This window comes from Schistocerca cancellata, chromosome 6, assembly GCF_023864275.1.
Source record: "Schistocerca cancellata isolate TAMUIC-IGC-003103 chromosome 6, iqSchCanc2.1, whole genome shotgun sequence".
NCBI classification, from domain to species: Eukaryota; Metazoa; Arthropoda; class Insecta; order Orthoptera; family Acrididae; genus Schistocerca; species Schistocerca cancellata.
In genome coordinates this window covers 659,027,522-659,051,335 of record NC_064631.1, presented here as the reverse complement: position 1 = coordinate 659,051,335, position 23,814 = coordinate 659,027,522, and the positions used below count along the sequence as shown (strand labels likewise).

Genomic DNA, 23,814 nt, shown 5'->3' with positions numbered 1-23,814 from the left:
GCCAGTTTTCGAGTCATTCAAGAGAAACTCTTTTGAAGGTAACCTTTGTACATTTTTGCTGAATAATTCGAAAACTGTGGGCTCTAGCGAAAACGTATCCCAATACAAGGTTAAACTGAATTAAATTTCCTCTTAAGATGTTTTGTTCATTGTTGTCTGTAGGACTAATAGTTTGCACATAGCGACTGAAAGAATATGAAACTCACACGCACAGGATTTCAACGCATTCCGGGTCGCAAAAATCCCATAAGTAGGGGCAACATAATGATCCTATATGTGTGCGCGTGTGAGCGTTCAGATATTTTTAATGTTTTAACATATGGCACATGATAATGCCCACACAGTCTAAATGACAGTAGTGGATTGTATAAATGAATAAATATTCAAATTTAGAGGTGATCATGATTTAATTTAAAAACTTTTATATGAATGTGAGCCCCAGCCACGAGAAGTTAATCATCTTGACAGTAGTACTGTTCGAAGTATGGTCACTAAGCTAATACGTGCCAGTTTCGTATTCAAAGCTAGAACTGATAGTCCTTATTTGCTTTGGTGTTCCCAGGCTCAAGTAGAATCGATAACTCACGTAGGTAGATAGAATAGGGAAACAGCGTAAAACGTTTAATCTGGTAGTAAACAGAATAAGAGAAAATAACAATATTTTTAAATCAGTCAGATATTAACGTAATGTTTTTAACCCAGCCTTTTCTTTAGACCGTAGTTCGTTGACTGTGTCTAAAATTATATGTAGTAGATAATTGTTCTGCAATTCGACAGTTTCTTACTATGCTGCATTTACACCTTAAGGAAATATGGAATCGAAACAGACAACGATGTAACATATAATTCAGTGGCAGATACCAAAGTCATGCAAATTTTTAGAATGATACTGGTATACTGTTACACTTTAAATTAGCATGAACGACTTATATCGATTTAATGTATTACAGTATATAATCAATGGCGAACAATAATGCTTTCCTACTTTTAAGATAATGATTTTACAGTTACGTCACTTTAGCTTGGTAGATTTTTGTTTTCAGTTTGCACTTGTATATAAAAATTTAGTCAGTTGAGAAGAAAATACGATACTACTGGAAATATTATGTAAATTTATATCGTAGGTCGGGAAAAGATAGCGTGGATACGACTCAATTTGTCAACAGATAATTTGTCAAAATATACAAAGTGATGTATTTTTTCCTCTATTAGCCTGTATTTAATAGAAAATAGTTTACACCTGTAGCACAAGTAGCTGATTTCGACCTCTGCGTCTATTATTAGATATTCAATACGTATATTTAACTCATGGAAATTCATGTAAAATGCAAAACACTCCTGCCGCTATTGTGAAACTTATCAGTTTGCCGCACAGTAGCTAGTGTTTTTCCGCATTCTATTTTCATTCACAAACAGAGATTGGTGTGGCAGAGTTCAGATTTTGGTTTTATTTGCTTTTTTTGTGGCTGTACCTGTTTCTGCGTATCTCGCTCTCCCTATCTCTCTTTTAAGTATAAGCCGCTGTGGTCTAAGGTTATTTCGACTGTTTCTCCTTTCTTTTTTGCCACATGTATCTAGTCATTTACCGATGTTTCTCTCTTCTTTTTTCTGTCCGAGTGATTTCAGTCTTCTTCCTTGGAAACCTCTGGAGTCCTGTAAGTTATTTATGAGTGGCAATCATTTCTCAATATCTTGTGGAGTAATAACAAGTTCACCCGTGTCCCTTCCAACATCTTTGCTCCATGTGATACCAATTTTTAATTTACGAAGGATAGTGAAGTCTAGTCTGTTTGTCCGTCCGCTGCAATACGTCATTTGGATGTAGTTGCAGAAAGTCATTCTTCTTTTCCTAATCATGTTTGCAAATTTTTCACTATGTTTATCAAGTTCACTATTATGACATCTTCTGTATTGAATTTAGTCTTTAAATGGTCCCAATATTATTCTTTTTCTTTCTAGGATAACTGGTGCTTCAGTATCTGCCTTAAACATTCTATAGCATAAAGTGCTTCTAGGCTAGTTACTGTAGAGTAGTGTGTAAGCTGATGGATATTGATTTCTTATTATACAAATCCTAAGTGAGGTCTTACGGTGTTTTAGTCTAATTAACTGTTGCTTTTTTGGCTTTTTTCTCCGAAATTTTATGTTCTGTTACTTATCCTAGACACCTGAAATTATTAGTTCTCTTTGTTTTCCCATATTTAGTTTTTATTGTTCTTGGATCTGTCTCAATGTTTGCCAAAAATTTGGTTTTCTGAAAGCAGATGTACAAGCGTAATTTTTGATCTTCTAATTTATGCAATTCTATTTCCCTGGAAGGCTGTTTCTATATACTGAAAATATAGTTAGGTCATTCGCAAACCCTAACAGCCTATTTGTCGGTTGTCGCTTTTGTAACATAATCAACTACCTCAATGGTTTGCTTTTTTTGTATTGTCATTTTCTATTTTTTTTTCTTGTTCCAGAACACAATGTAACAGTTGTGATATTAAATGTAACTGGGTTTTCTCTTTTGATGCTAGTCAATTGTCAGGATGAGCATCACTGCAATGGGCATTTAATTCTAAAGCATTATGTCATGGTGAAAATACTAACTAAATGAATTTTTCTGTCTTAACAACATGTGGGCAGGGTGGGTTCCTCCTTGGCTCAGGTATGAGGTAGAATGAAACAGCATTTTTACATAAGATAACTTTTATTGAAGATTTGTACAACTGTTTCATTACTCGATGTTCTGGCTCGGAGAGCGGCAGGTGTGTCGTTTGCGAAGCCTTCTGCTGCGGCAGCGGCGGCGTCTGATTACGCGTGGCAGTGTGTATCTCGTGTCGCCGTCTCGCCCAGCTGATTAGAGACGCGCAGCGCGAGGTGGCCCGTTTAATTATTGCTAGCGAAGTCGTGCATCGGATGGTGATACCTTGGATGTGGCGTCCCAGTGTTTCTCTTCTCTAAGCGGCCGCGTGTGTTGTGCGTCGGCCAGCGGTGCGGCGCAGCGGTGGAAGGCCAGAGTCCCGGACTCGAACAACGGACTCCCGCTTGCCAGACTTCGGCTGTCAGATCTTCATCCCAGCTCACTGGTGACTGCTGATGTGAGGCCGTCTCCTTCCCGTCCTCACGAGTCACCCGGGTACGTAAATATCAGACTTCAAATACCTTTTAACGTCTGTCTTCTGGCGCCGAGGCTGCTGGTTGCTATTCCATTACAGCGGCGGACTTGGTGCGTCTGTGCATGCCAAAGTCTCTTCTTGCATGACTGTCTTCAGCACCAAAACTGACTGAAAACTACTGCTACTCTTTTCTTCTTCCTTCGTCTGTCGGGCTCACTGCGTCTCGCATATTTATTTACTTCAGTTTACTGGAGGTGAACGACTTCACGGTCATTGCCTCTTCTGTCACGTTGAAAAGCTTGTCGAAGAATCTTCTTAACGTCGGTCATTAGCTCTTGGAATGTAGGCGAGGGCCTTTGATCACATGTGACGACTGAGAAACACGTGAGCCGCTCATTGCCTCTTCTGTCATGTTGAAAAGCTTCTCGAAGAACCTTCTTAACGACGGTCATTGGCTCTTGGAATGTAGGCGAGGGCCTTTGCTCACATGTGACAACTGAGAAACACGTGAGCCGGTCGGGCGCTGCCCTGACGGCTGAATCGAATGTGTCCGCTTATGTGGAACTTGCTGACTTCATGGTCATTGTCTCTTCTGCTCTGCTGTTCTGCCCGCTGTTTGCCAGTGTGTAATTCTTCTAAACTAAACTAATTTTTTTCATTTGTATTCTAATTTCTACTTCACTTTGATTTCAATAATTTATTTACTTATGTACCACTCAACAATAATCAAAGAGCAGCGGGTTCCTAATTTAGCTAATAATACCTATAAGCCGTTTTATAGATTCTGCCTACATGAAGAACATCATTAATAAAAACGAACACCATGCCGCAAGGATGTTTCATTTAACGTTGAGACTAGTTTCGGTGAGAAGACCGTATTGAGTCTAATATTTTAATATTAACTGAAACGTTGTTAAAAACATTATATGCGTCAAAATGAAGACATTCATCATAACAGCAAACACATGTAATAAATGTTACATTTAGTCAAAAGTCTTAAAACTTATACTGTCGAGAAGATAATACGAGATCACGTTTGTTAACGTACGTATTTGCACACTGGGGTGTCACCAAAAGCAAATGATGGCACAGAAGCTGGTGTGTCTAACGTGTCGGTCACTGGTCCGAATGCGTTTAAACAAGGAGTCCAGCTGCAATGATTCAGCAGTGTCAAAGACATTCAAAGTTGTGAACATTTAACAGGATACTGATAATGGAAATATTGCTGTATAGGCCCTCAGAAATTGTACTTAAATCAGACGTCGTCTACCAGCGTATAGTAACCGAAATTAACCACCAGAAGCGTCCTACACAGTTGAACGTAGGATCGTATTGTGATGCCTCATATGCTGAAAGCACATCTAACAATATTACTGTGTGATAATGTACGTCTTACATTGGTCGAAAACCCAACAAACGTTCAGATAATACAATGATCGGCTGTGTATTAAATTCAGAGTATCACTAGACAAATGCATAACAATAAATAAACCATTTCTAGCTGTACATTCTACGTCACAGCTGAAGTAATGAGAAATCTAATTGTAAGAGGACAAGATGTTTTTAAAAAGGGGGAAGTCCTTACGAAGGATACAGGGTAATGAATATAAAATCTCCAGGGACCAGGGAGAGTTGTAACTGAATCGTAGAAATAAATGTATATTTAAGATATAAAAAAAATAGAAAAGAAGAAGTAGCGAACTTTGTGTGCATTATTTGGAGAAACAACTGAAGAAATAGAAAATCTATAACCCTTTGAGGACATCATTAATTCCTAAATAAATCCTTAATCGTTTAATTCGACTTCTTCATTAGTTCTCATTGTGCGCTTAAGAATCTCAGCTTCTTCTAATATATCCCTATATCGATGTTTTATCAACTTCAGAGATAGCTTTAAGCATTACGTCGGTGTTAGGTACGAAATAGTGTTCTGTATTCAGTACGTGTGTTAAATGTCGACTACTTACTCCCACCCTTATTAACGCATCCTCATTATCTACTGCGCATTTTAAATTCCACGCGATACAGCTAAAATAATTCTGTTAACTAAATACAGTGTCCATAGAATTCGTTATGGCGATCACAGGAAGCAGTAAAACGGGGCGTAAAATAATAGTGTTAGCAATTTAATAGGTCGTACATTGACATTGTCTCACAGTTGTATAATTTACCTTCAAGCTTAACATGAAAATAAAAATAAATTAGGTAGACCTGAATATGACACAATATACAGCGAAGATTTCATGATGCGAGGTGCGTTAACTAGCCATTAAACAAGGGAACAGGAATTACTACAACGTAACAAACCTTACACTTTTCAAGCGCTGACCCAACATCATTTATTTAATACAACCACATACAGTAAAATTCATGGGACTTGATAATTCAACGCAGATTGTTGACTACAGTTCGCTCGACGAAAGATCAGTACCTACAGACTGGAAAGTTGCACAGGTCACACCAATATTCAAGAAAGGTAGTAGGAATAATCCACTAAGTTACAGGCCCATATCGTTAAAGTCGACATGCAGCAGGATTTTGGAACATATATTGTGTTAATACATTTTGAATTACCTCGAAGAAGACTGTCTATTGACATACAGTCAACATTGGTTTAGAAAACATCGTTCTTGTGAAACACAACTAGCTCTTTATTCACATGAGGTGTTCAATGCTATTGACTGGGTATTTCAGATCGATTGCGTATTTCTGGATTCCCGAAAGTTTTTTGACACTGTACCAGAAAACGGGCTTGTGGTGAAATTGCGTGCTTATGGAATATCGTCTCAGTTATGTGAATGGGTTTGTGTCTTCCTGTCAGAGAGGACATAGTTCGTAGCGATTGATGGAAAGTCATCGAGTAAAACAGAAATAATTTCTGGCGTTCCCTAAGGTCGTGTTATAGGATCTTTGCTGTTCCATATCTATATAAACGATTTAGGAGACAATCTGAGCAGCCCTTGTAGGTTGTTTGCAGATGGCGCTATTGTTTATCGACTAATAAAGTCATAAGAAGATCAAAACAAATTGAAAAAGATTTAGAAAAGAGATCTGAATCGTGCGAAAATTTGCAGTTGACCCTAAATAACGAAAAGTGTAAGGTCATCCACATGATTATTAAAAGGAATTCGTTAAACTACGGTTACACGATAAATCAGTCCAATCTAAAAGCCGCAAATTCATCTAAATACCTAGGTATTACAATTACGAACAACTTAAATTGGAAGGAACACAGAAAAAAAACGTTGTGGGTGAGACTACCCAAATACTGCGTTTTATTGATAGGACACTTAAAAAATGTAACAATCTACTAAGAAGACTGCCTACACTACGCTTGTCCGTCCTCTTTTAGAATACTGCTGCGCGGTGTGGGATCCTTTCTAGATAGGACTGACAGAGTAAATCGAAAAATTCAAAGAAGGGCAGCACGTTTTGTATTATCGCGAAATAAGGGAGAGAGTGTCACAGAAATGGTACAGGTTTTGGGCTGAACATAATTAAAAGTAAGGCGTTTTTCGTTGCGACGGAATCTTCTCACGAAATTCTAATCACCAACTTTGTCCTCCGAATGTAAAAAGATTTTGTTGACACCGATCTACACAGGGAGGGACGATCACCACGACAAAATAAGGGAAATCAGAGCTCGCACGGAAAGTTATAGGTGTTCGTTCTTTCCGCGCGCTGTACCAGATTGGAATAATAGAGAATTGTGAAGGTGGTTCGATGAACCCTCTGCCGGGCACTTAAATGTGATTTACAGAGTATCCATGTAGATGTAGATGTAGATGTAGATATTATTAAAAAGGTAAAACTAGTCTTACATACACTCAGGTGACGAAAGTCATGAGGTACCTCCTAATATCGTGTCGGACATCCTTCGTCGCTGCGTAGTGCAGCAACTCGACCATTACTGTGAAAGTGTTGTGCGTCCCGGACTTTGTTCACGAACTGACCTCTCGACCATGTCCCATGTATGTGCCATGGGATTCATGTCGGGCGATGTCAGTCGCCATATCATTCGCTCGGTTCGTCCAGAGTGTTCCTCAAACCAGTCACGAACAATTGTAGCCCGGTGACATGGCGTCTTTTCACCTATTTGGGAACATAATGAGGATGAATGACTGCAAATCGTCTCCCAGTAGCCGAACATAACCACTTCCAGTCAATGATCGGTTCAGTTGCTCAAGAGGACCCAGTCCGCTCTATGTAAACACATTCTACAACATTATTGACCAAAGACTAGCCGGCACAATTCCTTGTCGATATGGAGGAGCGCTGCAGGCCTTGTCGTGCCGTTAGCAAAGTCACTTGCGTCGGTCGTCTTCTGCCGTAGCCCATTAACGCAAAATTTCGCCGCAATGTCCTAATGGATACGTTCGCCGTACGTCCTATATTGATTTCTGTAGTTATTTCACGCATTGTTGCTTGTCTGTTAGCACTGACAATTCTGCGCAAACACGGCTGCTCTCGGTCGTTAACTGAAGTCCGTCGGTGACTGGGTTGTTCGTGATTGGAGGTAATGCCGGACATCTGGTATCTCGGCACACTCTTGATACTAGAATCTCGGAATACTGAATTCTCTAACGATTTCCGAAATGGAATGTCCCATGCATCTAGCTACATGTACCCCTCCGCCTTGGAGCTCTGATAATTTTCGACATGCGGCCATAACCACGTCGGAAAATCTTTCACATGAATCAGCTGTGTGATAATGACAGCTCCGTCAATGCACTGCCCTTATTTACGTCGTGTACGTGATGCTACCACCATCCGTATATGTGCGTATCGCTATCCCATGAATTTCGTCACCTCAGAGTAAGTGGCGTTATGTGTCTGTCAGCCTTACGTAAAACCTGCGGGATGCTAATCTCGATACCTTTGTTGCAGCGCCAACGGAAGACCCGGAGTTCACAGAGCAGATCGAGAACATCACAGTGCCGGCGGGCCGAAACGTGAAGCTGGCGTGCTCCGTCAAGAACCTCGGCACCTACAAGGTCAGTCCCTACTTATAATTGCTTTTCAAGAGCCGTTCCTGCTAATGGTTTTAAATTACAACTGCCTTTACAATAATACCGAACTGTCAAGTATCAATTGTCGAGTAACTTGCAGCAAGTATTACTATTCCCATAAGGTGAAGTATTTTCAGCAGCTCATAGTGATGTATCGAACAGTAAGTTCTCGAATGGTTGGCAAGTGCTTCCAGAGAGAGACTTCTGTTGCTGTTAGTGAGCTGTGAAAAAAAACTTAGCGCAGTTACAAGGTTTTGCTTTGCTGCCATTTTTTGCCACTTGCTACTGTCCTCCACGAAATGAGAACATTCCATATTCCGTTATTGTTTGTACAAAAGATGGTGTACAGTACGGATGTAATTCTTTGGAAATGACCTACTCCTGTGAAGAGATATTTCTCAATGCGTTTGTAGCTACTCTTATAGGAAATCTTTGCTGTGGTATTTTGTAGATACTGACGAGCTAATAATTAACACATGTAAACATAGCTCCACTGCGTGACTTTGTGAAGAGAAAAATTTTGTAGAAACATGAAAGTTAATTATTCTCATTTAACTCTTGACCAATCATTATTGTGGTGTTGGACGTTAAAATATAATTCTAAACATCTACGTCTGCATGCACATGTGGCAAGCAACCTACGGTGGTTGGCGACCGGTGCACAATACCACTAATTATCATTTTCTTTTCTGTTATACTCGCATATATTGCGAGGAAAAGCGAGTGTTTGGATCCTTCTGCATGAGCCCTAAAATCTCCTACCTGACCTTCGTTGTCCTTCGCGAAATATATTTCGGTTCCAGTTGAATTGTTATGAGGTCAGCTTCGAATGACAGTTCTCTAAACTTTGCCCATAGCACTCTCCGAAAAGAACGCCACCCTATCCACAGTAATTCCCATTTGAGTTCCTATAGCTTCCCCTTGCATGTTGTTCGAACCTTCCCTTAAGAGATTTAGCAGTCCGCGTTCGAATTTCTTCGATGTCTTCCTGTAACCCGATCTGGTGCGGATCCCAAACACCCGAACAGTAGTCAACAATGGGTCGCACTAGTGTTCTATATGGCGTCACTTTTGCAGATCAACCACTCTTTCCCAAAATTCTCCCATTAAACCGGAGTCAGCCGTCGCCTTCTCTACTACAATCCCTATATGCTCATTCAATTCAAACTACTTTGCAACGATAAGCCTACGTATTTAACCGACATGACTGTTTCAATCGGCTCACTGCTATTGCTGTACTCGAAAGTTATAGGTTTGTTTTTCTTCCTCATCTGCATTACCTTACATCTTTTTCCACTGTTAGAGCTAGCTGCCATTCATCATACTAACTAGCAATTTTGTCTAAATCGTCTTGTATCTTCCTATAGTCACTCAACGACGACTCCTTCCCGTGCACTACAGAATCATCAGCAATCAACCACAGAATCCTGCCCATGCTGTCCACCAGATAATTTGTATGCGAGTATATAGAAAATAATAGCTGTCCTACTAGTCCTCCATGGGGCGTTTTTGACGATACCCTTGTCTCTGTAGAACTCTGGCAGTCGAGGACAGTGTACTCTGTTCTGTTAGTTACGAACTCTTGGAGCCACAAACAATGAGAATAACTCTTTCTCTTTAAAGAGTTTGATATGGTCTTTTAAAATACTCCAACTAGCCGGTGTATTTCAGGCAGATATGTTCAAAATAGCAGACTTCCTACTGTAACGTAAATATATGAACCAGAAGATGCGCTATCTCAGTTTCGTGTTCACTTCACTTTCCTGATTTCTTTAACTCGTTATTTCTTCTGCTTACCGCTGTGTGCAATTACGTGTTTCGGCACACTCAAATTGATTGAGGATTCTAAACTACAGGACTACTATATAGGTTCCATACGTTTTCAGATTTTGATTTCTCCCAATATTACAATTACTAGTATGATTGATGCTGAGCAGAACCGTAAAATCAGCGATTTTGCATTCTGCCCAGCAACTGGTGCAACGAGTGCAGTGACATGACGAAAGGGTGACAAAGCACGAAGAGAGTTTTAGTTGTTGTTTGACGTTTATCTGTTACAACAGTGCAGTGTGCATTCAGACGGATCTTTGGAAAAATACACCGTGTAAATAGAGAATTGTGCGTTGGTATCAACAATTTAGTTACGCTGATTGTGTTTATGAACAGAAAAGTGTCAGGCGATCAAATGCACCAGATGCAACCGCGATGAGGGCGAGCGAAATTTTCGCACAAAATCCAAAAAAAATCAATTGGCTGCACATGCTACAAACTGCGAATACCCCAGGAAATTTTGTGGAAGATTTTGCTACGGTGGTTACATTACAAAGCTCAGTGTTTGCAGCTCCTGCATCAGTTAAAACCGTAGGATTATGGCCGGGCCTTCAATTTTGCATCACAATGCAGGATGACCATTTCGCCTCCAAGCTGGTGTTCAGCTACGAACCAACCTTCCATTTATCTGAGAAGGTTAACTGCGTCAATGTGAGAGTGTGAGGAATTGAAAATCCTCATGAAATTGTATCTCATGAACGAAATTCACCGCAGGTTGACGATTTCTGTGACGTGTCACAAACGGAGCTGTTTGGCCATTTTTCTGCCGTATGAAGACTGTGAGAAGTACTTATTACTTTGATACGTTGTAGTTGTTGTTTTTCCCACAACCTACTGCAGATTCCGAGAGTTTCATCTCTCAATAAGACGGAGTACCTTCTCCCCGAAGTATAAGTATTCGTCGTACCTAAACGACGAACTTCCACATCGCTGTACGGGGTGGTGTAGAGGTGAAGACAATGCGACCTCTAGGACGCCTCACATAAAGTCTTGTGACTTTTTCCTTGGAGGGTATATTAAGGACACTGTTTACGTACCTCCACCACCAAGAACAGTGGAACAGCTCAGAGAAAGCATCAGTGACGCTGTGATGGCCATTTGGATGGTGTTGCTACATAAAGTATGCAACGAATTTGGCTAACACTAGGACATGTGTCGTTAGAATAGAGGGACACACATAAAACTTTTAAATTTATTTATTATTTACTTATTGCTTATTTAACCTGACCAGTTTATGGTTGTAAAGCCCTCTCTTACATCTGACCAGGAACAACGTGTACCAAAGATATTATAAAAACGTTCAGAGTTATAATAATAACAATTACTATTATTATTATTATTGGCACTAATAACGATAATAATAATTTTCAATCATAATAATAATGAAAATAATAGTTGTCTCTAATAACAACAGAGATAACATTACCGGGCATAAAGTGTGATATAGATTGGATTAGCACAGTTGCATACATATTTAGTATTACAGTAGCGGAAAGGGTAAAGAAAGTGGGGAAGACAGGATGACAGCGACAGTGGCAGTTAGGACAACAGGATTTAAATAAAGAACTCTACCAAATTGTGGGAAGTTCAAGTTGTGGGGAAGGGGATTGACGAGAGTGAGCTGCACACTAATATACGAGAGGGACGGCTATTGTGATAGAAGGTGGGCCATTAACTGTCTTTTGAAGTTTGGGATGAATTTCATTTATCTGATTTATGAGAAATATTGTTCGAAAGTCGGGCTCCTGATACAGAAAATGTTTAAGAGAGATGGCAGTGTTATTTGTTGGTACAGAGAGGATTTTACTTTGTTGAGAACGAGTAGTTCTGCCGTGCAGTTCAGATAGTAGTGTAATAGTTGAAGATAACTGGGAGCGACTGCCACGATTGAGAAGACAATTGGGAGAAAACACAGGGTGTGGCAGTTTCTACGCTTGTCGGCATGCAACCAAGATAATTTATCTTAGGCACAGTGATGGTCAAAATAGCGTTCGTCACAGATGTGTCCGACAGAAGTAGTCATCGATAGTTCTACCCTGTGCGAGCTTTCATACGAAAGTGTTTGGAGAGCACCATCATCATAGTGTTGTATGGGAAGTGTTAGTGGCTCTACGAACTTCTTTTTAAATTTGAAAGGAAGTACTTTTTTACATTTCTATAGTGAATGCAGTAACAATTGAGCCTTCTTACTGACTGCAGTTGCATGACCAGTCCAATCTACTCGATGGTCCAGAATGAACCCTACGTTCTTTGCAGAAGAGTGCAAAATACAAACGTGATGAGTTTTCTGTTCTCTTTATGCATCCATTAAATTTGTGCACAGCCAGCCACTCTGTCGAGTACTGAAAACGTGTTAGGTACTCACCGAGCGGAGTGGCAGCGCTGTTAGCGGCGCCATGTCACGGATTGCGCCGACCTCCCCGCTACAATTTCGAGTCCTCCATCGGGCATGGGTGTGTGTGTGTTATTCTTAACATAAGTTAATTTAAGTACTGTGTAACTCTAGGGACCGATGACCTCAGCAGTTTGGTCTCTTAGGAATTATTCATACACACATTTTGTTCGGTACTCGTTTGCTCTTATAGTGTACTACAGTTATGACAGTCGGATACGAAAGACAATTTTTGTAAGTACCTCTGGCAATTACTATATGTTTAAATTTTTTAAAACAACGAGAAAGTTCACAACAAGTTATTAATTTTTATATTGATAAATTGGGAATACTTTGTTACATTTAGCTCCATCTTTAGATGATACGCTTGATTTCAGTTCGTTATCAAAGCACTCAGAAATTGAAATTTTTAACGATCTTTCTATTCCGTTCCATTTGTGACGCATTCATATGTTTGTGGGCTACGAATGTGACCTTCACATTACTTACAAAACTGAGATCATCACCTGTAGACTGAACTAACTTCACTAAACAAGTTGTGAGAGAAACAGTATGGTTTGTGTAAACGGTTCGTTAGTAGCCTTATTGCTCCACTAAATCCGTCTTGCCTGGCATGTACTATCACTTAAGGGGTTCCTGTATCAGATTCCTGAACGCCGCGTGAAGCCGTTACGAGGGAACAGGAATCGTTTGGAGGTTTTCCCTCGTCGTCTTTCTGTGGTGGAACGACAGGCCATCAGATCGGTTAGCGCGCCAACGAGCCGTGACTGGGCGGCGCCGGTAAAAACCACCGCTCTCTTCTGACTGCCACTCAGATTGATGGCCGATACGCCCCGCCGCACCCCGCAGCCCGCACAACTCGAGGCGCCGCGACACGCCGGCGCCTGCTAGAGAGGCAACCCGCGCATCGTACACGGCGCTCCCGCAGCGTTACGCAGGCTCTCCTACCAGTCATAAGTACGAGGGTTGGAAGTTTAATAGTGGCAACTACTTATTTACTGCTCGTAAAAAATATATAAGGGTTTACAAGTTTTACTGACCTTCAAATTAGTCGCCATCATTGTGTATAACCCGTTGCCAGCGATGTGGAAGTCGTAGGATACTCTTAGCAGTGCCAGTTGTGTTGACAGTTCGAGCGGCGCGGTTTATTGCCCGAAGAATTTGTAGCAATCCTGAAGCGAATACCGTGAAGTGTTTCCTTCAGTTTAGAAATCGAGTTGAACCTACGAAGGCTTAAGTCAGGGGAGTGCAGTAGGTTGTATATCACTTAGCAGCCCCATCAGTCAAACAAATCAATAACAGCTTGCACTGCACGTGGTTGAGCATTGTCCTGCAAAACGATGGTCACTACCTGCAGAAAATGTCATCACTTCCGTCTCTATGCCGTTCATTTTTGGAACACAACCTACGACCAGATTAGAGACAGATGTGATGACACTTTCTCCATGACCTGACCATCATCTCTCCATCCTTGTATTTCGTGTCAGTGGCCAAGAAGTATAGAAATAACCACCGTTTACATATAAGATAGTTCTCTTTCCAATTTTCAGATTTTTTAATGATTTATCTTTCAACAGTAAATATTATTTACCTCCCAGAATTATCAGGGCAAGTTGTTAGCTGTGAAAGTATATTATTAGTTCTCGTATACATTTGTTGTTTGACAGAGACCCATTTAAGTCATTGCATGTAGTCGAATATTACATCAGTGATTACATTCTGCTACTCATATTGTCTCTTCCCTAGAAAATAACCCTAAAAATTTCGATTCTCAAGCCTGTCTTACCAGGCAGGGATGTTTTAATCAGGGATGTACACTAATTTGAAGAAAGGTAGAACATCTACATCATACTCCGCAAGCCACCTAACGATGCGCTGTGGACGGTACTTTTTGTACTACTAACTGAGGCCCTCCAACCATGTTCACAAGCGAATATCTCGTGGGAAGAATGACTGTACTGTATTTTTCCTAGTGGACGTTACGCGAAACGTATGATGGGGGAAGTACCATGTCGCCCGATTCTTTCCGGAAAGTGTTGTCTCGAAATATCAATAGCAAATCTCTCCGTGATGCACAGCGCCTCTCTTGTAACGTCTGCCCGTGGAGTTTGTTGAGCATCTCCGTAACAGTCTGGTGCGGGCTAAGCGATCCCGTGACGAAACACGCCTCTCTTCATTGTATCTTCTGTATCTCTTCCGTCAGTCCTACCTGGTACGGATCCCAAGTATATGAACAATACTGAGGCATCGGTCGAACAAGCTCCTGTAAGGTACTTCGTCCGTGGATGAGTTACATTTCCTTAAGATTCTTGTTATGAATCTGAGTCTGACATCATCTTTCCCACTGTTTGTTTTACGTGGTAATTCCACTTAAGGTCGCTCTTGCTAGTTACTCCTAAATATTTTACCGTAGATGCTGTTTCCAGCCAATCGCCATCAATAGCGTACCTATACAGTAGTGGATTTCTTCTCCTACGTATGCATAACATGTTGCATTTATTTATGTTCAGGCTTAGCTGCCACAGCCCGTCTCATTCGTCAGTTCTCTGGAGGTTCTTTTGCAAATTGTTACTACCTTCTGGGGTTGCTACTTTGTTGTAGACAACCATATCATCTGCAAACAGCTTAAAGGGCATCCGACGCTTGTATTACATCAGGTATGTATAGTGTAAACAGTAACGGTTCTACGACACGTCTGTCAGTTTGATTCCATAAATAAGGACGTTTTGAGTTTTAGTTGTAAGGAAGCGTTGAATCCAGTCACAAATCTACTTCGACATTCGATAAGATCGTGTTTTATTCACTAAACGGCAGTGCGGAACGGTGTCAGATGCCTTCGTGAAGTCAAGGAACACGGCACCAATCTGAGCGCCGTCGTCTATGGCGCTGTTGATCTGATGAAGAGACAGAGCGATATGAGTTTCGCAGGATCTCTGTTTGCGTAATCCATGTTGATTTTTATAGAGGAGATTTTCATTCTCCGAAAACGTCATAATTCTTGAGCATAATGCCTGTTCCGTAATTTCATGTGTACTGAGGAGCAGCAAGTGTACTATATGAGGTGAAATCTCCGAAACTGAAATGTGGTTAGCAGCCTTACTTCATTATTGCGATAAAACTGTTTCTCAGACGCATTTGCTGGCAAGTGGCATCCTAAAGATATATGTGTTAGGTATATATCCCACGTGTCCAGAGCTCTTTCAATCGACAAGCGGCCGGCTGTCAGCTCACCAATTCTTTGTGACATCACAGAGAGGAAGCACGGACCGCAATGGAAAAACATTTAACAACAGAGCTCCGTTCCGGTGCCCGAGGAAGGAGGACGCAGACTCTAGATCGCATCATTTGTGGTTTCCCCTTCTGCGATATAATCATGCTTTGTGCGTGAAACACATTGGAGAACTTAAAAATTGGTCATTCCTAACTGCCTTCTTTGTTCCAGTGGTTTTGTGCGATTTCTCTTTGTGTATTATTTCGTAACGATCGCAATTTTGCATCAAATAGGCATTTGTATGTTCTGTGAACTGTTTTGAACTTGGTGGTTCACAGGGGCGAGTGTATTTATTCAGTATTTTCCCATCAACTCCTCTGTTTAGTCTAACCTGCTTCTTTCAAATTGAAGTGAGTGTGAATTATCTTTCGCAAACAATATTTTGTGAGGATAAGGTCTAGGTTCTTACCCAGAATACTGTGCTGGGAGATCGTCTGTATTGTTTCCTTTTGTACACCAAACAAACCAGAAGTTACAGTAGCTAGCGCATTGGACTCATTCTGGAGTAAAATGATTCGTATCCGCGTCTGGCCATGTACATTTAGGTTTTCTGTTATTTTCTTAAGTCGTTGCAGGCAAATGCTGAGATGGTTCCTTTGACAGGGCGTGTCCGACTCCCTTCCCCTTCCTTGAAACAATCCGGGCTTCCTCTGCAACTAACTCGTTGTCGACGAGACGTTAAAGCATAATTTTCCTTCCTTTTCGCATGACACCCAACACTCTTTCTAGGGACTATTATTAGATACCTGTTGCTGAGGTAGTTTTTCGTAACGATTCAACTAGTTATTGAGATAGTAACATTATACATGTTTCTTTTACACTATTTCGTCCTTCAAATGGAAAATGAGATGAGTTGCCCCTTCTTAAGATAGATCTTGGGTACTCTGTTTCTGGAAGAAACATAAAATATGGCTGATGCAGTAGTCAAAGCTAACCGTAGCTCAATCATACGCAATGAAAAGCATTAATTTAGTGCGCTAGAAGTATGTGCTTTGATCATCAGAATTTTCTTCTGCACGGAATGCGTCTATAATCTCATCCATGCAAAATGTCCAAAGCACTATCATAACAGCGTAGAGGTAAACCCTAAAAACGTATGTAAACGCCGTTAAAAATTACTTGATCAGTTCCCTTACATCCACGCCCTTAGGCCGTCAGCGCTTGATCAGACATACATCACCGTATACTGATTGTGAGACTTGATGGCAGTACAGTGGTAGAAATTTGTGTGATCGTCGCATTTTCTTCCAGTAATATAAGTCGACGTAACTACGTAGACCACATGACTGCGTGCGGCTTAATGTAAAGTGCATTTCTTGTTTTGTACAGAGGCATCACGCCAACATCACCAAAAAACAGAGCGCAACTAAACTGTACGCCCACCTGTTGAAGATGCATATTTCACACATAATAGTGAAAACCTATGGAAATGGCTATGGAATGCCTTTATTTCTGTCTTAGAATCTGTTTTCTGCAACTACTCATAGTACACTAATCATGGGAAACATAAAGAAACTGAGCGTATCAGAGGAACTAACGAAACTACTTCTTTCATAAAAAGTTCAGGACGTCCTGTGCTAGCTTTGACAAGCGCAGCATCCGCCGTTATAGTGAATTCATGATGCTGCGATCGCTCTGTTAAGAGTTTGCATGGTTTCTGAGTCTTCCACACTGCAGGCACATTGCCTATCTGTAGATTTTGTGGGGTTTCGATAGAACGTGGTTTTCTAGAGCCATACAAATAGAAGTCTTGTGCGTCTAGATTCGGAGAGCGAGGAGGTAAGGAGTATGATCCATCTCATCCCATTCGCCTTTTACTGAATTTGTTGTTTATGAGACGACGTGCGTTACCGATGAAGTGAAGAGAGTCGTCATTGTGCATGAAGTACGTGTTCCATTGCAACGAAAAAGACAGGCGTTCTAAGAGATCAGCTAGACTATTCTTTCACTGGGCATTGCAAGTCACATGTTGTATCCTGGTGAAAGATTAAGAGGTGGTAGCAAACAATCGCCAACCATTACTGTCGAAATATTGACAGAAAATCTTTGTTAATGAATTGAGAGAGGCTTTACGTCAAACTGTCTGTTATGACTGTGAAAAGCTACAGTCTGAACACGTAGAAATGACGTGACAGCCTCGAAAACACACCTGCATTAAAACAGGGGTTGAGACATTGCTGTTTACACTATTCACAAAGGGGTATCCGACCTTTAAATTCCTGCTCACTTATTAAATTGTGGCGATACTGAAAGTTATGGAACACTCGGCAGTTATGTGGTCAACATTACTAGCTGCATTTGCCTCTGAGATGACGTTATGGTCGCTGTCAACTGCGTTTACGATTGACTCCCCTAGCGGCGGACCCCTCTTCGTTTCATTGCTTCCACCGTCGCGAGTAGCAGACGTAAGCTTCCCACGCCCAGTAAGATGACGATCATTCACTTCTGATGGCATCCTCTGAAGCCACATTCTTTCTGGAAATTTCACTGGAAACGCAAGTTATGTGGCATGGTCGTTACTATAAGAAAATACATTATTTGACCAAAGGCATCTGGATACCCCTACGTAATTCGGTAATGATCACTAGGCGTCGCGAGAGCCGGAGCAGATAGTATAAGTGGAGGGGTATTGTGTTGTCAGTAGAGCAGCAGCAACAACTGAATTGGTCTGTCAGGAGACCTTAGTGACTTCTAATGTAAACTACACTGGTGTGCAAAACTTAAAGACTGATGTAACTCCCACAAGATTGGCCACTGTCACGTAACATAGCTCGATAAAATGTGGACCAAAAATAGAAAGATCTTCTGCATTAAAGTACAGAAGGTAACTTCAAGAAACACGCAATGAGACATACAGAAATGACGCTTTTATTCAATGGCAATAATTACACTGAAGTCCCTGGGATTCATTATTGTTCCCTGGACATTAAAAAAATATGGGATATGATTCTTAATATTTGGATAACGTTTCCTGGCACTATTTGTTAACAGCAAAGTAATGAGGAGTGGAGTTAAGGTTTGTGGATTATTTACCTGGTTAGGGCGTGATCCTCATATTGCGCTTAAGAAAATGATAAATGCGGAAGGATATGAAAATATTTTATAGCGTTGTGTATGTGTGACGCATACAGTAGAGGAACAGTTCGGAGAAGACAATTGTTTCCATCAGCATAACAATGCATCCTGTCAAAAGGCAGCATCTGTGAAGGAATTGTTTTTTGGGCATTCAACATTCCTGAAATTGAGTAGCTTTTCAAGGGTCCCGACCAAAACCCAATGGAACTCCTCTGGGGAGAGCTAGGACGTCGACTTCGCTCCGGACCCCATCGTTCATCATCAGTCCATTCTCAGGTTTCGGTTCTTGAGGAAGAATGGGCCTCCTTAGACGTTCAGGCATCTCATTGAGAGTGTCCATACTAGAGTCGTAGTCACCATAAATGTGAAGGGTGGACACACTGTTGGACGGTGAGTGGATAATAAGAAAATCATGATTCGTCATCTTTTACAAGAGCCTCAAAACTGCTTTGCGGTCATCCAGAAAGCAATGGACAACATACAGGCCATAATTTCCAGTCCACAAGTCCGCAGTCTTCTTGTACTCACTGAAAGAAACGTATTTACTTGCTATTTACTCAGTTGCATCAAGAACTGTGATTACAAACAAAAGTTTTGAGTTCGTACTGATCCATATATTTAGTAAAACTTCACATGCACAAACACAGAAATATTGCTGATAATAATTAATATAATAACGTCCCTATCACAAACAACTCCTTCAGCAAGTCAGAGCCGATTTCTACAGTAAGTTCCAACTAAAATGGTCTTTCACCCCGGTTTCTAGCCACCAGAGCTAATTGCTCCTAATAAAAGTGGAAAATAATCTCATGACTTTCCACTCCGTTTTGTTAAAATTGCGGGCTGTGCACAAACAGTTACTTAGTGAAATTAAGCGTTCCACGAGGGCGTACAGTCCTCGCGAATTCACTACCTATTTGTACTGAAAACGTGCATTTAGCAGCAGCCTGTCTGTGACGTTTTCCGAGGCAGCGAGTAAGCAGGCGTTTGACTGACGCAAACCGATTGATACTTGGGTGTCATGTGAGTCTGTCACTGCCTGTCAGACGGTATTTATATATGGGAGCAGCGGACGGCAGAACGGAACATCTGGCATCATCCGCTCTATGCCTAGATAGTAGCAGTTAAATGGCCGCATTCTCGGACACATATTATTTTATAACACTGTTTTGTATCAATTTACAGTCTTCGTAATTTTTATATGCATGGAGTTAAGTTGGCTTTAATCACAGAAATATTCTTAGCTCCACTGCATTTAAACTTTGTCAGCTAGAATTTTTAGAACGGAACTGAGAGTAGAATATGACCTCTGAACTACTTGTTAAAGAGTCCCTGTATTGATTGCTATTTACTTCAAAGTCTTGAAACTTGTTACATCATTATTATTTAATGGATGTAATGAAATACTTAATAATGCTTAATCTATTACAAATAAGGAAGTTTTTTTCCAAATTTACTATTTAGTAAATTACTTCCAAACTATTCGAGAGAGCTTCATGGGGTCACATAGTTAATGTTTTGATTTCGAACTGAAACTTCATACTTATTTTGGCCGGCCGTTTTGGCCGAGCGGTTCTAGGCGCTTCAGTCCGGAACCGCCCTGCTGCTACGATCGCAGGTTCGAATCCTGCCTCGGGCATGGATGTGTGTGATGTCGTTAGGTTTAAGTAGTTCTAAGTCTAGGGGGCTAATGACTTCAGATGTTAAGTCCCATAGTGCTCAGAGCCATTTGAACCATACATATTTTCGTACCTCTAGTCTAATATTTAGCTCTTCAATTTTTCGTAAAAACAAAGATTTTGACCGAAATATTGCTCCGATCACGTTGGGACTTGTAGCAATTGATTACGACGTAGGTATACACATTCTGACCAATTTTTGACTTTCTAGCTTTATTATTTAGCGTAACTTGTTTTTTAATTAAAACAATGTATTTAGTGAAATATATTCATCAAAGGATCCTGAGATTTAACAGTTCTTACGTTAATATACATAATCATATGCTAACAAAGTTTGGAAAAGATGTTGTGACTTTTAATTTCGTCCTTATATTATGTCGCAATACTCTGTATGCTAAGCACAGGCGCGTTGTGATGACGCGGCGCTAGTAACAGTGAACTGCGGTACGTCCCGGCACACACGCTCACCTCTGTATCTCTCAAATGATACAGCTCTTGTTTCTCCACAACCCCACGTATAAACATCTACAAATAGGTACGCGGAAACTTTTGATCAGATAATGTACGTGTTTGAAATGATCGTCTTTGTTCTTCGTGTTGTACATTTATTTACACTTGTAATGCACCATACAAGATCCCAAGTCTGTGATATCCAGTACTAAGGAGTTCCACGCTCGCTGACTTTACAATGATTAATCATATAGTTGATACTACGTATGGCTAAGTGACGTGTGCCACATATCAACATTACACTCCGTGAAGTGGGACTCTTACCACAGGCAGTGAGCGTAAGAACAACAAAATATCAGGCGCAATCAAGAGAAAGTTCTGAACATGTTTGAGAAAGAGTTTCGTACGGTACGCTAGTACGCTCTGTCACTGTGTATTTGACATGATAAATATACCGTGAAGTGATACTGGAAATAAGGTATGACACCTAAATAATGTGTTTAGGACATCATGCCCATTTAACACTTTTTCCTACTTCTATGTGTCAGGATTGTCTCCTGAAAATATAGTCTTCGTGATACAGTCCTATGGTGTTACTGGCAACGGAAGACGAACAATATTTAGAAATGTGAAATCGGTTGCGATCTGAGAGCGAATTTTATTCTGTGTCAAGGGCATGATGACATGACTTCATTTCATGAATCGCAGCGGAAAAGTTTCTAGTTGAATTCAGAATATTATTATTGTGAGAGACAGAAGTTAATGTCGTTGTAAAATCACATCTTCCTACTGAGCACATACCAGCGAAGAAAATGTTTTCCAGCGCTAAGAGTGGGAATGGTTACTTCCAGATTAATCATCATCCCATTACACGTACGAAGCAGATTTATGTATGGAGGGGTTGTTGGAGTATGCTTACGCTTTTCACAAAAGTGCTTTTCTACTTCGTCTGTTCCGAAATGGAATCTTGAAATAAGCATAGATAAAAAAAAAAATGGAGAGATGTAACAAGGCTATTGTATGATATATTACCATGTATTTACTTATGAATGGACCGATTAAATGGGACAGTATGGTGATTAAAGAACATGTTGGTTGCTGGAAGCTGCACGATCTGATAAATGTTTACTCTGCTTTAATTTAACAACCCTAATATATTGGCAGTATTCATTATTACGGGAAGCATCACTATAGAGCAAGAGAAAAACTATTTCTTATTAATTGCAAACCTTGGCATTGAAATACTTGTCCAGTATTCCTCGTACAGTTTTGCAATATCTGGGCCACCTGCAGATGGGTTATCTCAACGGGTGATACGGACGTTTGAGGAACGAGCGAGTTGCGTGAGTGGATTCCTCATATTCGCGCACGCATGCACGCACGTGCTTTTAATAGCGGACAGCGGGTCGGCCCCACCGGAAGTTGCGGCGGCCTCTGAAGAGGAAATTACGCAAATTACCTGCGGTCTATTGGATTAGCACCAGCTGGCGCCAGCAACCTGTTGTGCGACCGCCCTTCCGAAAATCCACTTTAGCCCCAAGGGTGTGCGTATTAATAGCGCTTCCCAAGATCCGGGCTGGCTAACGATCCTGTCGGCTGGTGCGGGATCGGTCTGGATGAACGGCGCCATTGGTGGAGGTGTGGGGCGGTTAATGATGAGCGTCCAAACCTCCTCATTTTGCAGAGAAGGTCTGATCGTTTTCCTACCCGTGCTCTCTGCACAGAACTTCTGTGCACAGTTGAGTACTACAACTTTAACCCGTGGTAGCACTGACTTACAACGAAGCACCATACCTTTAAATTTATGATAATGGTTCTTTCACCAGTCAGTATCTTTCACCGATTGTGTTTTCCTTCCTGTAGGGAGTCTCGTCAGATCTATGATTTTGCTACTCTCATGACATTAAGCAAGAAACAATTAGTTTTATTGGCTCATAATTGTGCACTTCGTATTGCTCAAATGCGTAGTTGCATGTGCTTCGTTTGTGCATTCTCATTACCTTACCGTCAATGTGTTTTGTATGTGCGCCTGATTACAGGTGATACTGTAAAGGACTTTACAATTTAAGTACCATCATCATCGTGACTTACTTTCATGCTCACAGCAACACTGCACGTTCTTTCAGTATGAATGGCTTATCTCAGTGACTTGCTTCATGATATGCCAGAATAAGGAATGCAACACCAGCAGGGACTGTGTTCAGTGGCACCAGGGCATATAACGTGTGCTTACTGAGGAGTTGTAGTGTTAATGATTAAACCGTCACGATCATCGCCGATGAAATTGAGCTCAGGAGGCCTGTCTGTGTATCCTCTGTTGTGACTCTCCAGACAGTTTCTCTGTTGAGTTGAGAAGTGAACAGTACTTGAAACATTGATTCTAGGGTACAACCATGCCTCACCGACGAGTATATACTCTCCTTGGGAGTTTTAGCCATTTCAACGCGACGATATTGTTGGCTCAAATGGCTCTGAGCACTATGGGACTTAACATCTATGGTCATCAGTCCCCTAGAACTTAGAACTACTTAAACCTAACTAACCTAAGGACATCACACACATCCATGCCCGAGGCAGGATTCGAACCTACGACCGTAGCAGTCGCGTGGTTCCGGACTGAGCGCCTAGAACCGCTAGACCACCGCGGCCGGCCGATGTTGTTGGCCTGTTGGAAGGTGGAGGGACTTATCCATTGGTTGCTACATATATTGGGCACTACGTAGTGGTTATGTTTCGCTGCTCATTATGGTGGTCTGTGGAACATTCCCAAACCTGTAGACCGGGTTCTGGACGTCCGCGTAGAACAGACGCATTTCAAACTGAACTCGTTGAGCGAGCAGTGGTGGGCACAAGTTTCACTAGCTGTGTCACCTTTGGGAACCGTTTGCCTGCAGCAGGATTACGATCACGTATGCCTCTGGCCAGGCTGTCGCTGACACACGACACCACCAGGTATGACTATTGTACGATCGTGAAGTAGTTTACCAGAGTGCAGAATAGCTCT

The 23,814-nt window shown here is 41.2% G+C and overlaps 1 protein-coding gene across 1 annotated transcript in view; it reads left to right on the top strand.

Annotated features, from left to right (window-relative positions):
• Positions 1-7,996: 7,996 nt before the first annotated feature.
• The window catches only part of LOC126190988 (lachesin-like), a 979,391-nt gene continuing 963,573 nt past the window's right edge, over positions 7,997-23,814 (top strand). The window contains exon 1 of the mRNA XM_049931664.1: positions 7,997-8,098. The gene's annotated coding sequence lies outside the window, so the exon portion shown is untranslated. The remainder of the gene's footprint in view (positions 8,099-23,814) is intronic.